Source organism: Salvelinus fontinalis, chromosome 10 (assembly GCF_029448725.1).
Source record: "Salvelinus fontinalis isolate EN_2023a chromosome 10, ASM2944872v1, whole genome shotgun sequence".
NCBI classification, from domain to species: domain Eukaryota; kingdom Metazoa; phylum Chordata; class Actinopteri; order Salmoniformes; family Salmonidae; genus Salvelinus; species Salvelinus fontinalis.
The window spans coordinates 9,683,393-9,700,520 of NC_074674.1; the positions used below are offsets into that span (position 1 = coordinate 9,683,393).

At 46.1% G+C, this 17,128-nt stretch overlaps 1 pseudogene; it reads left to right on the top strand.

Moving 5' to 3' along the window:
• Positions 1-14,168: 14,168 nt before the first annotated feature.
• LOC129863209 (uncharacterized) lies at positions 14,169-14,855 on the top strand (annotated as a pseudogene).
• Positions 14,856-17,128: the final 2,273 nt, after the last annotated feature.

Here is a 17,128-nt window from a genome sequence, read left to right on the forward strand (position 1 = left end):
TATATTGCTTATTGGGAAACACAAGCACAAACACAAGCCTAAATCGACAGTACACTGTGGCTAAATATTTGACCATGGTTATTGATCAAAATCTTAGAAAAACCTTGACAAAGTACAGGTTCCGTGAGCACAGCCTTGCCATTGAGAAGGGTAGACACAGGAAAACCTGGCTCCCTGTAGGGGAAAGGCTGTGCAACCACTGCACAACAGCAGAACCTGAGACGGAGCTGCATTTCCTGACAAAATGTCCAAAATATAAAACAATTAGAGAGTGTCATTTCCCCAAATTTGAAACCTTTATTCAAGGTTTCAAAGACCTCTCTGATGAGAGTAGGCTACCCGTCCTGTTGGGGGAGGACGCAGAGAGCTGTGGGTTGGCAGCGTACTACATTGCTGCCTGCCATTAGTTGAGGGACAGTGTCTGACAGACCAATCAACCTGCACATGTACTCAACTGTATGCTTATTGTTGAATGTATGGTTATTTTGACACTTGGTTATTGTTGTTACTGTTGTCACGTTGACAATTTTGATTCTCATTTTTATATTGTAAATATCCAAAATAAGCTTTGGCAATATGTACATTGTTACGTCATGCCAATAAAGCAAATTGAATTGAAATTGAGAGAGAGAGAGAGAGAGAGAGAGAGAGAGAGAGAGAGAGAGAGAGAGAGAGAGAGAGAGAGAGAGCATGGTAGAATTACATTACTTCCAAGAAGCATTGTTTGCAGAGGAGAGGAAGCGATTTTCTCTAATGTGTCTCTGTGTTGTGTCCTTGTCCTCCCACGGTTGGCGCGAATGCCTGGATAGAAGGATCCTGAAAGGTGGGTCAGACGGGAGAAAAGGAGGGAGATGTGTGTGTGTGTCCGTGGGTGCGCTTGGCATGTGTGTGCTTGCATGTGCGTTTGCGTTACTCACAACGAGGATGTCAAATAAAGCAAAGAAAAGGTTCATTTCCCCGGCTGAAAGCACCCCTGGGAAGTGTAAGCAGGAGGAAGTCTTAGAGCAAGGGGGAGAGGAGAGGTTACCGACAGTGTGCCTCTCTCATGGGGGCTAGATTTACAGCTGCCCAGAGTAACAGCCCTGCCATGCTTATTTCTACAGCCAGTTAAAACAAATTGCAGTCATGTTTTCATCACAGGTCCTTTATTCCTCTGACTCTCTAAGCTCTCTTACTACAATGTTATTCCTGCTCTGAATGATCTCAATTACTCCTAAATAAATACCTTTACACTTGGGATGTAATCTACTCTCCAGTTGGAGAACGGTCCTTCTGTCTAGTGCTCGCCTTCCTCTGCCTCTCGCGTTTGATGATATTATTATCCAGACCTCAGGTTTTTTCTATTGATATACACTGAACAAAAATATAAACGCAACATGCAACAGTTTCAAAGATTTTACTGTGACATTTCATATAAGGAAATCAGTCAATTGAAATAATTCATTATTCATTATGCCCTAATCTATGGATCTCACATTCCTGGCAATACAGATACTGTATGCATCTGTTGGTCACAAAATACTTTTACAAAAAGTAGGGGCGTGGATCAGAAAACAAGTCAGTATCTGGTGTGACCACCTTTTGCCTCATGCCGCGTGACACATCTCCTTCGCATTGAGTTGGTCAGGCTGTTGATTGTGGCCTGTGGAAGGTTGCTCCACTCCTCTTCAATGGCTGTGCGAAGTTGCTGGATATTGGCGGGAACTGGAACACGCTTTCTTACACGTCAATCCAGAGCATCCCAAACATGCTCAACCGGTGACATGTCATGTGAGTATGTAGGCCATGGAAGAACTGGGACATTTTCAGCTTCCAGGAATTGTGTACAGATCCTTACGACATGGGGCCGTGCATTATCATGCTGGTGACGTCGGCGGCTGAATGGAACGACAACGGGCCTCAGGATCCCATCACAGTATCTCTGTGCATTCATATTGCAATCGTTAAAATGCAATTATGTTCGTTGTCCGTAGCTTATGCCTGCCATACCATAACCCCACTGCCAACATGGGGCACTCTGCTCACTAGGTTGACATCAGCAAACCACTCGCCCACACAACGCCATACATGCTGTCTGCCATCTGCCTGGTAGTGTTGAAACCGAGATTAATCTGTGAAGAGCACACTTCTCCATCGTTTGTGCAGAAATTCTTTGGTTGTGCAAACCCACAGTTTTATCAACTGTCCGATTGGCTCGTCTCAGATGACCCCAAAGGTGAAGAAGCCGGATGTGGAGGTCCTGGGCTGAAGTGTGTACACGTGGTCTGCGGTTGTGAGGCCGGTCGGACATACTGCCAAATGTTCTAAAACGACGTTGGAGGCGGCTTATGGTAGAGAGAAATAAATTCAATTATCTGGCAACAGCTCTGGTGGACATTCCTGCAGTCAGTGTGACAATTGCACTCTCCCTCAAAACTTGAGACATCTGTGGCATTATGTTGTGTGACAAAATTTCTAATTTTAGAATGGCTTTTATTGTCCCTCGCACAAGGTGCACCTGTGTAATGATCATGCAGTTTAATCAGCTTCTTGATATGCCACACCTGTCAGGTGGATGGATTTTGTTGGTAAAGGAGAAATGCTCACTTACAGGGATGTAAACCAATTTGTGGAAAGAATTTGAGAGAAATAAGCTTTTCGTGCATATTTAACATTTCTGTTATCTTTAACTTCAGCTCATGAAGGTTGGGACCAACACTTTACATGTTGTGCTTATATTTTGGTTCAGTATAATTATCAAGCTAAAGTAATTTTGATAACCTTTTGCCATGCTGGCACACATGATTCATGGTACTGTGTATTCATCAGAGATATGGTTCACAGACAATTAAGATGTCTGTTCCTAAATACAAGAACGCTCTTTAATCTAGAATTGACTTTGAACTTGGCAGACGCTCCTTAAAACCTCACATCTCCATAAAAGCTTGAACTGATGAAACCTCAACAGTCCTTCAACAGAAAGTGTCTAAAATACAATCGTTGTCACACCTGTCACAGAGAGCCCCGAACCGAATGATCGCTGCTGTCCCCATCCCCTGATGTGCTGCTGATTGCGATGCTGGAACCTTTGTAATCAGAGAGGCTGTTTGAGTTTGTCTCCTCGAGTTTCCTGCTGGCGCGGCGAGGACTGACTGACTGGCCCACTGGTTTTTTCATGTCAGCGATTGGAAACAGATGTGGAGGGCTTACAGTAAAGTGTCATCACTCACCCCACGGCTCCACCTATCCTTCATCTCTCCATCCCCCATCTTCTCCAGGCCTTCATCCTACCTGCCTCCCCTCCTCACCCCGTCGTCCCAATGAATGTCACTCCCTCTGAGTCAATTGGGACAAATCAATAAATCATCAGACCATTTGTCTGCTACCCACACTCTCCATCCCCAACCACCTCGCCTCCATAGTGGGACAGTTCAGCGCCACACAACTTGGGATTACGGCTTAGCTCACCATACCTTCACAGCCTTCCTTCTGTTCTATCTAGAAGCAGGAGTAGTAGTAATAGTAGCAGAAATAGCAAAGGACCTGCAGAGCAAGCACAGAGAGCATCTAAACCTGTCTGTAAATTACATGAACTGCCTTTGACTAGGGACAGTAAAGTAGAGGAAAAGGAACTGTCCAACATACCTCTCTCCATTTCCCTCTATTCTCAGACTATTCCAGGCCTCCAACCAACCACCCATCCATACATCTACCCATCCAGTCTTACACCTCCTCCCAGCCTAGTTTGCTCCACTTTGACCCCAGTCCCATACACCTCCCTAGGCCTTTGAGCGAGCCAGCCTGGCCTGCACCACACTCTGACAAATGAGGTGGCGGCGGAGCCACTGTCTACAAGGAGCTTATTGGAGGCCAGGCCTGCTAGCTGGAGGGAGGGAGGGTTTGGGGGGCAGCCATGCAGCATGTTAGTTAGCCTGCTTAAGATTGTTGCTGCCCATCAAGGCTTCCTCTGCTCCCACACAAAGCATTCCTCCACCACAGAACATTCCCAGAGGGATGGAGGGGACTTGGGTTGGGAGCAGGGGGAGAGGGGGGATGACAAGGGTGGATGGACGGACTTAGTGCCAGGCTGGAGGTCTCTTCATGGCTTGGCCCTGGATGATTGGTGTCAGGGGGGGAGTGACAGAGTTGTCGTGTGGAGATAGGAGATAGGAGGGGCCGATAGAACAACGCTGGGAGAACAGACAGGGCCGCTGTTCAGCCGGTGGCGAGCGGACCGCACGTCTACATTTTATTGGTCCTGACAGCAGTCACACTGAGGCTGTGACACTAGCTGTGAGATTCATAGTTCCAAACACATCTAGTGTAGTGGACATCCACCACTGGTAGCAGACAGTCTGTGGTGGCATAACCAGCATATCAAGTCTGTTTGAGATCCATTCGGTTTCATTGACAAGCTGTTGATCGTCTGAAATGATCTAAATCAGTCAATGGTTGATTAAGTCATTCTTTCATGAATCATTTTAGAAATGTGTTTGTTTAGGGGGAAATCAACCAATGTGAGACAAAGAGTCTGCAGAATGCAGAAAGGACCAGAGGCTGGTGTTTTAGCGGTTTTACGGGGGCAGCAGCATCAGAGAACAGGGGTTATCCAGACACCAGTCAGGGCTCCGGCTCCCAGTGCTGCCTGCCTGAATTCCTAGGAGATTTAGAAGCGCTGCTTAGTTGGCAGACACACTCACGAAGATGAATGTGGAGAACACAGAAGAGTTCAAAGGCTTGGGCCCACACAGAGATGGGAAATATGTGGACCTTCTCTGTAGGAAGATGTCTGTTGGTCTGAGAATGAGCTGCAGAATGAACCGGCTTGTTTAACAAACTGACTGCTGTGAGGAACAAAACACCTAGCCTACACTATGCCTATTTAATGACCAGCTTCAGGAAAGCATGTTGGGAATCATATCAGAGCATATCCATGGCTCATTTTATAAATTGAAAGCATTTCAGATCGGCAGAAACATAAGGTTACTCACTCCATCACCCACTCACATAACCCACTCCACATAAACACACACTAGACACAAACACAAAGACACAGAGACACAGAGAAAGACACACACACACTAACACAGTGCAACACCTGCTTAAGACCGGAAGAGCGGTGACATGAAATGGCTACTCTGCAGGTGTGAGATAGGGCCTGGTCCTTGCTTATCTGGGTCTATTTTGGTTTCAAAGAGTCCTCTGTCCCTCTCCTCCACTTGACAGTGCTGCTCTCCACTTGTCCGCCATGCACAGGACTAGAGTGAGAAGCGCCCACGAGCCCCAGAGCCTGCTCTTCAGCTCCTATCTCTGTGCTGTTAACCCACGAGCATTGGCGACTGCAGCCGAAGGGAGCCCAAATGGACACTCACTGCTCCATGGGCTCACCAGCATCCTCATCAAACTATAACAGCCTGCATAGTTTCCTTTTTTCTATCACCGTGCAAGCACAGCTGAAATCATGTTGTCGAGGGTTCTGGGAGGCTACAGGTAACACGGGCAAACCAAAAGTGGGGGAGGCTCTGTAAGTGCAACGCAATTACTCATGGAAATACCTTACCCTTTCCTTTTCTGTACTGAGTCGTGCTTTAGATAAATGTCACTCTATTAATTGACTATAAGACTGTAACCCACAAGAAAGTTTAAATTCAAATCCACTCCAAAAACAGTACATACATTACTACAATAAAAGAGGCATTTTCCCTCTTCTTGAGTCAGCATCCTAAATGCAATACTGGACTCCATACTCTGATGAATTAGTCAAATGGTTCTGTGATGTGCCCTAACAGCACTCAGTGTTGCACCGACGGGGAGCTAAAAGCTCATATTTATCTTTAATTCCTCTTCAATGCGTGTCCTCTCCATCTTTCTCCAGGATTTATTTTTGACATCTGCTCCCCCCTGCAATTAACCTTGATGAAATTGGGAACACTATCTTTTGAAAAAAAATTATCTTCCCCTTCCTTTACCTCTCCATGTTACTTTTCAGCAATTGAAATCAGGGTAATGACAAAGGAAAAATAATGTTCTTTCAATAGATAATTAGGGAGATTGGTTTACCAGGCCCACTCAAGGTCCATTCACATGCAGGAATTGAGACAGGGCTGTTGTCTGCAAGGCCCAAGGGCTCCCTGGAGAGACATTCCCCTCTGTTTCATTTCTCTGAGCAGGTGCCTGGCAGGTAGTCAATGGAGACGCCAGTCCTGGAAATAAGAGGCCCCCGGCCAGAGGTCAACATCAGAGGTCAGAGGTCAGGATCCCAAGGTCATTAGGTTAATGGTCAGTTGTGCTGGGCAGATGACTGGAAACGAATGTCCGATCTGCTTCTGTTAAGGTGAAGGAGGCGTACAACAGGATATGAAATCAAGGGGCTTCCTTCAGTCAATGACTGACCTCAATGCCTCTTTGTTCAACTTGTATTTCTAATACACGTGCATATGCAGTGGGGGCATACACACACAAATGCATAAAACCAACTGAGAGCCATTCCCTCCATGTTTTATTACCTAATTAGCGACAATACATTATCTTGACATCATTCATTTTGTACCCATTCTAAAGTCTATGATTTATAGTTTCTTTGATATTTGTTGATTTTCATAACTTTTCCCACACCAATCTACTGTGCATAAACACAGTCATGGAAGATTGACAAAATATTGATTGATTTCACCCAACTCCGCTCCGCACAGATTTAATTATAACATATGTCCTCCGGCATGTACATTTACACAGGGCCCAATTCACCAATGAATATTCTTGAAATTCCTCTGTGCGAAACAGGTACCGGGGTCAATGGTTGCATGTGCAGTGATTTACAATTCAATCTCAGCTGAGGAAACGTGATCTGTCATTGCCCAATGACTGCTAGGGCTACCATCGCCTGACACATAGAGGGCTAAACCCAGCCGGCCTGGTCCAGAGCCCTGGGGAAATATTGTACAAATGTCAGTTCACTGAGGACCAATGTCAGGAGCTTGAGGAGCGAGCCACGACCAGCAGGGTTACATACAGGGAAAAGTACAGGGAGTTCTAACCCTTTTCTATCCGTCAACATTCTGCCACAGTTCCTAGGGGAACCGGGGCCTGGCGGCTCTCCTTACATAGGGTCGGCGGTGGACTCCCGCTCCTGAGATACAGTATGTAATTGAATCTCTGTCCGACTGCAAACCTGGCTTTGGCAACTTGGGCTCTGTTGCTCCAAGGTAGGTTTGAGAAGTGGGTGATTCCAACGGCACACAAAAATGCCAGGCTGGTCAGTCTAGGGTGCATGCGGCGGAGCGGGTTTCATCAGAGCTGAGTCATCTAACGTGGACTGTGGAAGTACAGTGTGTGTTTCATAATGTAATGTTTCTATTTATTTATTTATTTTAATTTCACCTTTATTTAACCAGGTAGGCCAGTTGAGAACAAGTTCTCATTTACAACTGTGACCTGGCCAAGATAAAACAAAGCAGTGCGGCAAAAACAACAACACAGAGTTACACATAAACAAATGTACAGTCAAAAACACAAAATAAAACATCTATGTACATTGTGGGCAAATGTGGAAGTTAAGGGAGGTAAGACAACAAATAGGCCACAGAGCAAAATAATTACAATTTAGCATTAAACACTGGAGTGATAGAGATACTGGGGTGCAAAAGAGCAAGAAGATAAATTACAATATGGGGATGAGGTAGTTGGGTGTGCTATTTACAGATTGGCTGTGTACAGGTACAGTGATCATCGCTAATACAGACATATGAAATATGGTTCATATTTTGCACATTTAAAAAGTGAATACATGTGGCAGGCAGACATTGGCAACATTGCCAATACATCCTTACAACTTCACAGTACAGTTATAGGTATGTATCAACAATGGGATAAGATATATCTGACTATTGGTTTCTTTCTCATTGAATAGAAAGGCACATGTACAGTAGTCAAAAGTTTGGACACACCTACTCAGGCGTAGTGGTCTAAGACACTGCATCTCAGTGCAAGAGGCGTCACTGCAGTACCTGGTTCAAATCCAGGCTGCATCAGATCCGGCCGTGATTGGGAGTCCCAAAGTGTGGCACACAATTGGCCCAAGGTTGTCCAGGTTTGGCTGGGGTAGGCTGTCATTGTAAATAATAATTTGTTCTTAACTGACTTGCCTAATTAAATAAAGGTAAACAAATCAACAAATATTTTATATTTTAGAGCCTTCAAAAGGCTAAATAAGGAGTTACACACACACCTGGCGTCCTACCTGGGCACACACCTGGTTGACCGGGGTGCCGGAGGTGGAAGTCGGCGATGAGGGCTGGGTTCAGGAGGTCTCTAGCGGGGACCCAGCACCTCTCCTCTGGGCCATAACTCTCCCAGTCAACCAGGTACTGGAAACCCCTGCACCGTGGTTGAACACTCAGGAAGTGTCTCACCGTGTATGCCGGATGGCCATCGATGACACGGGGAGGAGTGGTGGGCCTGGAAACAGAAGACAAAGGGCTGTGAGACACAGGCTTAATCCTAGACAAATGGAAAGTAGGGTGAATACGGAGGGTATGGGTAAAAAACAAACAGCAGTGGGGCTAATGACTAGAGATGGGGAACAAGCCAAAACTGGGGGAAAGTTTACGGGACTCCACCCGAAGGATAGCGTGGAACAGGGGTCCGTTTGCGATCCGCTTGTTGCCTATATCTTGAAGTGGTCTTCAACAGAGTGGCTCGGGCTCTCTTCCAGGTACGGCGACAGCGATGGATTAATATCTGGGCAGAGGGATTGCTGACGTCCTCCTCTTGCTCGGGGAAAAGTGAAGGCTGATATACCAAGGAACACTCAAATGGCGAGAGACCCATGGCAGAGCAAGGAAGGGTGTTGCGAACGTACTCAACCCATACCAGTTGCTGACTCCAGGTGGTAGGGTTGGCAGAGGCAGCGATGAGTCGTCTCTAAGTCCTGGTTGACTTGCTCCGACTGGCCGTTGTACTGGGAGAGGAATCCGGAGGACAGGCTGGCAGACAACCCAATGAGCAAGCGGAATGCCTTCCAGAATCGGGACGAGAACTGCGGCCCCCGGTCGGAGACCATGTCTAAAACTGGCGAGTGTAGAGAGTATAGAGATATTGTTATCCACGTTGGCACCAACGATGTTAGGATGAAACAGTCAGAGGTCACCAAGCGCAACATAGCTTCAGCGTGTAAATCAGCTAGAAAGATCTGTCGCATCGGGTAATTGTCTCTGGCCCCCTCCCAGTTAGGGGGAGTGATGAGCTCTACAGCAGAGACTCACAACTCAATCGCTGGTTGGAAACTGTTTTCTGCCCCTCCCAAAAGATAGAATTTGTAGATAATTGGCCCTCTTTCTGGGACTCACCCACAAACAGGACCAAGCCTGGCCTGCTGAGGAGTGACAGACTCCATCCTAGCTGGAGGGGTGCTCTCATCTTATCTACCAACATAGACAGGGCTCTAACTCCTCTAGCTCCACAATGAAATAGGGTGCAGGCCAGGCAGCAGGCTGTTAGCCAGCCTGCCAGCTTAGTGGAGCCTGCCACTAGCATAGTCAGTGTAGTCAGCTCAGCTATCCCCATTGAGACTGTGTCTGTGCCTCGACCTAGGTTGGGCAAAACTAAACATGGCGGTGTTCGCCTTAGCAATCTCACTAGGATAAAGACCTCCTCCATTCCTGCCATTATTGAAATATATCGTGATACCTCACATCTCAAAATAGCGCTACTTAATGTTAGATCCCTCACTTCAAAGGCAGTTATAGTCAATGAACTAATCACTGATCATAATATTGATGTGATTGGCCTGACTGAAACATGGCTTAAGCCTGATGAATTTACTGTGTTAAATGAGGCCTCACCTCCTGGTTACACTAGTGACCATATCCCCCGTGCATCCCGCAAAGGCGGAGGTGTTGCTAACATTTACGATAGCAAATTTCAATTTACAAAAAAAAAAATACGTTTTCGTCTTTTGAGCTTCTAGTCATGAAATCTATTTAGCCTACTCAATCACTTTTTATAGCTACTGTTTACAGGCCTCCTAGGCCATATACAGCGTTCCTCACTGAGTTCCCTGAATTCTTATCGGACCTTGTAGTCATAGCAGATAATATTCAAATTTTTGGTGATTTTAATATTCACATGGAAAAGTCCACAGACCCACTCCAAAAGGCTTTCGGAGCCATCATCGACTCAGTGGGTTTTGTCCAACATGTCTCTGGACCTACTCACTGCCACAGTCATACTCTGGACCTAGTTTTGTCCCATGGAATAAATGTTGTAGATCTTAATGTTTTTCCTCATAATCCTGGACTATCGGACCACCATTTTATTACGCTTGCAATCGCAACAAATAATCTGCTCAGACCCCAACCAAGGAGCATCAAAAGTCGTGCTATAAATTCTCAGACAACACAAAGATTCCTTGATGCCCTTCCAGACTCCTTCTGCCTACCCAAGGACGTCAGAGGACAAAAATCAGTTAACCACCTAACTGAGGAACTCAATTTAACCTTGCGCAATACCCTAGATGCAGTCGCACCCATAAAAACTACAAATATTTGTCATAAGAAACTAGCTCCCTGGTATACAGAAAATACCCGAGCTCTGAAGCAAGCTTCCAGAAAATTGGAACGGAAATGGCGCCACACCAAACTGGAAGTCTTCCGACTAGCTTGGAAAGACAGTACCGTGCAGTATCGAAGAGCCCTCACTGCTGCTCGATCATCCTATTTTTCCAACTTAATTGAGGAAAACAAGAACAATCCAAAATGTATTTTTGATACTGTCGCAAAGCTAACTAAAAAGCAGCATTCCCCAAGTGAGGATGGCTTTCACTTCAGCAGTAATAAATTCATGAACTTCTTTGAGGAAAAGATCATGATCATTAGAAAGCAAATTACGGACTCCTCTTTAAATCTGCGTATTCCTCCAAAGCTCAGCTGTCCTGAGTCTGCACAACTCTGCCAGGACCTAGGATCAAGAGAGACACTTAAGTGTTTTAGTACTTTAACTCTTGACACAATGATGAAAATAATCATGGCCTCTAAACGTTCAAGCTGCATACTGGACCCTATTCCAACTAAACTACTGAAAGAGCTGCTTCCAGTGCTCGGCCCTCCTATGTTGAACATAATAAACGGCTCTCTATCCACTGGATGTGTACCAAACTCACTAAAAGTGGCAGTAATAAAGCCTCTCTTGAAAAAGCCAAACTTTGACCCAGAAAATATAAAAAACTATCGGCCTATATCGAATCTTCCATTCCTCTCAAAGATTTTAGAAAAAGCTGTTGCGCAGCAACTCACTGCCTTCCTGAAGACAAACAATGTATACGAAATGTTTCAGTTTGGTTTTAGACCCCATCATAGCACTGAGACTGCACTTGTGAAGGTGGTAAATGACCTTTTAACCTGTTGGGGATGGGGGCGCTGTTTAGACTATTTATGCTAATTGGGTAATTTTTGAAACGGCTTCCCACAAAATCCTTGATCGTACAATATGCATATTATTATTATTATTGGATAGAAAACAGTCTATAGTTTCTATAGGAGTTGAAATTTTGTCTCTAAGTGGAACAGAGCCCATTCTACAGCAATTTCCCTGACATGGATTCAGATTTCAGAAATGTTGGCCACTGTTCTGAAGTCAGTTAAAAAGGCACTGATATTGCTATGACTGTACGGACACTTCTTACGTCTTCCCCTGGATGCCTTTACGTGATGACGATTCCAATGGGGTCGATTGCGCGTTCACAGGCCCTATAAATCAAAAAACCCTGTAGCTAGCAAGTCTTTTCTTGGTGCGTCACGCGCGTGGAGGACACCGACCCTCTCCTGTTCCAAGCATTAGTTTAGCCTGTTATATTTCTCCGGTCATCTTTTCACTCGTTATAGGAGTTAAAAACATCATAAGGTAGTTAATTTAAAGCGTTTTATAGCAATTTATATCCGTTTAGTGCGATTTTGGGACATTTATTTCTTTAACGCTGTGAATAGGTGGGCACGCTTTCAGTTCATCCCGAACGCAGTTGGCATTTCCACATGGCAAGAGGACAGCTTTCCACCAAAAGACGATTCCTCCCAAGAAAGGATCCTTTGCCCAAGATACTGATGGAAGAACAGCTCAAGGTAGGACATTTTTATTATGATAAATCGTGTTTTTGTCGAAACATTTTAGTGGCTTAGGACGCCATGTTTTTTGACGTAGCTTCGCTTGGCGCAAACTGTATTGAAAAGTAAGGATAAATTTAAAAATGTAATACCGCAATTGTATTAAGAATTAAATTGTCTATCAATCCCTGTCCACCCTATATTTTTTAGTCACGTTTATGAGTATTTATGTATAAGAGTAGATCACTGTCTAAGTGGCGCAAGGACATTTTCTGACCAACTGAGCTACATTTCACATTGTCTAACCATGATTTTGGGGGCTAAATATAAACATTTTCGATCAAACTGTATATGCATGTTGTAATGTGATGTTACAGGAGTGTCATCGGAAGAATTCTGAGAAGGTTAGTGAAAAAATTAATATCTTTTGGCGATGTTGACTTTTATCGCTCACTTTGGCTAGAATCAATGCTGGGCTGCTATGTGGTATGTGCTATGCTAATATAACGATTTATTGTGTTTTCGCTGTAAGACACTTAGAAAATCTGAAATATTGTCTGTATTCACAGGATCTGTGTCTTTCGATTCGTGTATGCTGTGTATTTTTACGAAATGTTTGATGATTAGTAAGTAGGTAAACACGTTGCTCTAAGTAGTTTTTCTATTCCATTTGTGACGGTGGGTGCAATTGTAACCTATGCCATCTACCTGAAATATGCACTTTTTTCTAACAAAACCTATCCCATACCATAAATATGTTATCAGACTGTCATCTAATGAGTTTTTTTGTTGGTTAGGGGCTATAAATATCTTAGTTTAGCCGAATTGGTGATGGCTACTGGTGTTGGTGGACAAATAAAAGATGGTGGATTATGCTAATGTGTTTTTAGGTAATAGATGTACATCTTTACATATTGTGTCTTCCCTGTAAAACATTTTAAAAATCGGACATGTTGACTGGATTCACAAGATCTGTGTCTTTCATTAGCTGTATTGGACTTTAATGTGTGAAAGTTAAATATTTTAAAAAAATATTTTTTTTGAATTTCGCGGCACTGGTTTTTCAGTGGGGGGGGGGGGGGGGGGGTGTGCCGCTAGCGCCACGCTGATCCTAGACAGGTTAATGGCGTCAGACCGAGGCTCTGCATCTGTCCTCGTGCTCCTAGAACTTAGTCCTGCTTTTGATACCATCGATCACTACATTCTTTTGGAGAGATTGGAAACCCACATTGGTCTACACGGACTACAAGTTCTGGCCTGGTTTAGATCTTATCTGTTGGAAAGATATCAGTTTGTCGCTGTGAATGGTTTGTCCTCTGACAAATCAACTGTACATTTCGGTGTTCCTCAAGGTTCCGTTTTAGGACCACTATTGTTTTCACTATATATTTTACCTCTTGGGGATGTCATTCGAAAACATAATGTTAACTTTCACTGCTATGTGGATGACACACAGCTGTACATTTCAATGAAACATGGTGAAGCCCCAAAATTGACCTTGCCTGTGTTTCAGACATAAGGAAGAGGATGGCTGAAACATAAGGAAGTGGATGGCTGAAAGCGTTCTACTTTTAAACTCGGACAAAACAGAGATGCTAGGGCCTCCTGGGTGGCGCAGTGGTCTAGGGCACTGCATCGCAGTGCCACCAGAGTCTCTGGGTTCGCGCCCAGGCTCTGTCGCAGCCGGCCGCGACCGGGAGGTCCGTGGGGCGACGCACAATTGGGCTAGCGTCGTCTGGGTTAGGGAGGGTTTGGCCGGTAGGGATATCCTTGTCTCATCGCGCTCCAGCGACTCCTGTGGCGGGCCGGGCGCAGTGCGCGCTAACCAAGGGGGCCAGGTGCACGGTGTTTCCTCCGACACATTGGTGCGGCTGGCTTCCGGGTTGGAGGCGCGCTGGGTTAAGAAGCAGTGCGGCTTGGTTGGGTTGTGCTTCGGAGGACGCGTGGCTTTCGACCTTCGTCTCTCCCGAGCCCGTACGGGAGTTGTAGCGATGAGACAAGATAGTATTTACTAGCGATTGGATACCACGAAAATTGGGGAGAAAAGGGGATAAAATTTAAAAAATAAAAATAAATAAAAAAACAGAGATGCTTGTTTTAGGTCCCAAGAAACAAAGAGATCTTCTGTTGAATCTGACAATTAATCTTGATGGTTGTAAAGTCGTCTCAAATAAAACAGTGAAGGACCTCGGCGTTATTCTGGACCCTGATCTCTCTTTTGATGAACATATCAAGACTGTTTCAAGGACAGCTTTTTTCCATCTACGTAACATTGCAAAAATCAGAAATTTTCTGTCCAAAAATGATGCAGAAAAATTAATCCATGCATTTGTTACTTCTAGGTTAGACTACTGCAATGCTCTACTTTCCGGCTACCCGGATAAAGCACTAAATAAATTTCAGTTAGTGCTAAATACGGCTGCTAGAATCCTGACTAGAACCAAGAAATTTGATCATATTACTCCAGTGCTAGCTTCCCTACACTAGCTTCCTGTTAAGGCAAGGGCTGATTTCAAGGTTTTACTGTTAACCTATAAAGCGTTACATGGGCTTGCTCCTACCTATCTTTCCGAGTTGGTCCTGCCGTACATACCTACACGTACGCTACGGTCACAAGACGCAGGCCTCCTAATTGTTCCTAGAATTTCTAAGCAAACAGCTGGAGGCAGGGCTTTCTCCTATAGATCTCCATTTTTATGGAATGGTCTGCCTACCCATGTGAGAGACGCAGACTCGGTCTCAATCTTTAAGTCTTTACTGAAGATTCATCTCTTCAGTAGGTCATATGATTGAGTGTAGTCTGGCCCAGGAATGTGAAGATGAACGGAAAGGCTCTGGAGCAAAGAACCGCCCTTGCTGTCTCTGCCTGGCCAGTTCCCCTCTCTCCACTGGGAGTCTCTGCCTCTAACCCTATTACAGGGGCTGAGTCACTGGCTTACTGGTGCTCTTTCATTCCGTCCCTAGGAGGGGTGCGTCACTTGAGTGGGTTGAGTCACTGACGTGATCTTCCTGTCTGGGTTGGCGCCCCCCTTGGTCTGTGCCGTGGCGGAGATCTTTGTGGGCTATACTCGTCCTTGTCTCAGGATGGTAAGTTGGTGGTTGAAGGTTTCCCTCTAGTGGTGTGGGGGCTGTGCTTTGGCAAAGTGGGTGGGGTTATATCCTTCCTGTTTGGCCCTGTCCGGGGGTATCATCGGATGGGGCCACAGTGTCTCCTGACCCATCCTGTCTCAGTATTTATGAGGCAGTAGTTAATGAGTCGGGGGGGCTAGGGTCAGTTTGTTATATCTGGAGGACTTCTCCTGTCTTATCCGGTGTCCTGTGTGAATTTAAGTATGCTCTCTCTAATTCTCTCCTTCTCTCTTTCTTTCTCTCTCTCGGAGGACCTGAGCCCTAGGACCATGCGTCAGGACTACCTGGCATGATGACTCCTTGCTGTCCCCAGTCCACCTGGCCTTGTTGCTGCTCCAGTATCAACTGTTCTGCCTGCGGCTATGGAACCCTGACCTGTTCACCGGACGTGCTAAAAAAGCCAACTGACATTTACTCCTGAGGTGCTGACTTGCTGCACCCTCGATAACTACTGTGATTATTATTATTTGACCATGCTGGTCATTTATGAACATTTGAACATCTTGCCCATGTTCTGTTATAATCTCCACCCGGCACAGCCAGAAGAGGACTGGCCACCCCTCATAGCCTGGTTCCTCTCTAGGTTTCTTCCTAGGTTTTGGCCTTTCTAGGGAGTTTTTCCTAGCCACCGTGCTTCTACACCTGCATTGCTTGCTGTTTGGGGTTTTAGGCTTGGTTTCTGTATAGCACTTTGAGATATCAGCTGATGTACGAAGGGCTATATAAATAAATTTGATTTAATTTGATGTCCACCGGGAGTCCGTGGATCCAGGAGATGTGCTGCACCATCCTCTTTGGGGAGAAGAATGAAGTGGGCGGCTTTGGAAAACCGTTCGACCACAGTCAGGATGGCAGTGTTGCCCTCAGACGGGTGGAGACCCGTGACAAAATCCAGAGATATATGGGACCAGGGACGGTGAGTCACAGGCAGTGGTTGGAGAAAACCAGCCGGAGCTTGCCAAGGAGTCTTGTTCTGTGCGCAGACCGTGCAGACGGTGACAAATGCTGCAACATCCGGAACCATAGTAGGCCACCAAAAGTGTTGTCGCACGAAGGCCAGGGTCTGACGAGAGCCTGGGTGACAGGCAAGCCTGGAGGAATGGGCCGACTCCAGGACCGCGGAGCGAACAGCGTCAGGCACAAACATCCAGCATCAGGCATAAACTCCAGGCATCTCTCTTGCCTGGAGTTGAGGTGCTTGGCGGTGCGGAGATACTCCAGATTTTTGTGGTCGGTCCACACAATGAATGGATGTTCCACCCCTTCTAGCCAGTGCCGCCATTCCTCCAATGCCATCTTCACCGCGAGAAGCCCCGATTCCCCACATTGTAGTTCCTCTCCGTGGCATTGAGGCGGTGGGAAAAGAAGGCGCAGGGATGCAGCTCAAGGTTCAGGGCAGAACGTTGGGACAGGAAAGCCCCCACTCCGACATCCGAAGCATCCGCCTCCACCACAAACTGACGGGAAGGGTCAGGATGAACCAGGATAGGAGCAGTGGTGAAGCGGTGGTTAAAGTTTCACGCACTCTGCTGCCAACATGCGGAAATCCACAGCATAGTCGGCCACTCTGCGTACGTCCTGCCGGAGATGGATTAGCTTCTGGGCAGCTTCTCGCCTGGAGAACGGGGCATCAGAAACCTTCTTTACCTCTCCCACAAACCCCTCCAGACTCACGCACATGGCCAGCTGTGGTTCCCATACGGCGGTAGCCCAGGTGAGAGCCCTCCGAGACATCAGAGTGATGAGGTAGGCTATCTTGGAGCGATCCGAGGGGAAGGAGGAGGGCTGAAGCTCAAAAATTAGGGCACACAGCAAAAAACGCCAGGCAGGTGCTCGGATCGCCATTAAAGCGTTCCGGGGGAGGTAAACGAGGCTCCCGGGAAGGTGGAGTGGCCGGTGTGGCGGTGCTGCTAACTGCCGAGTTA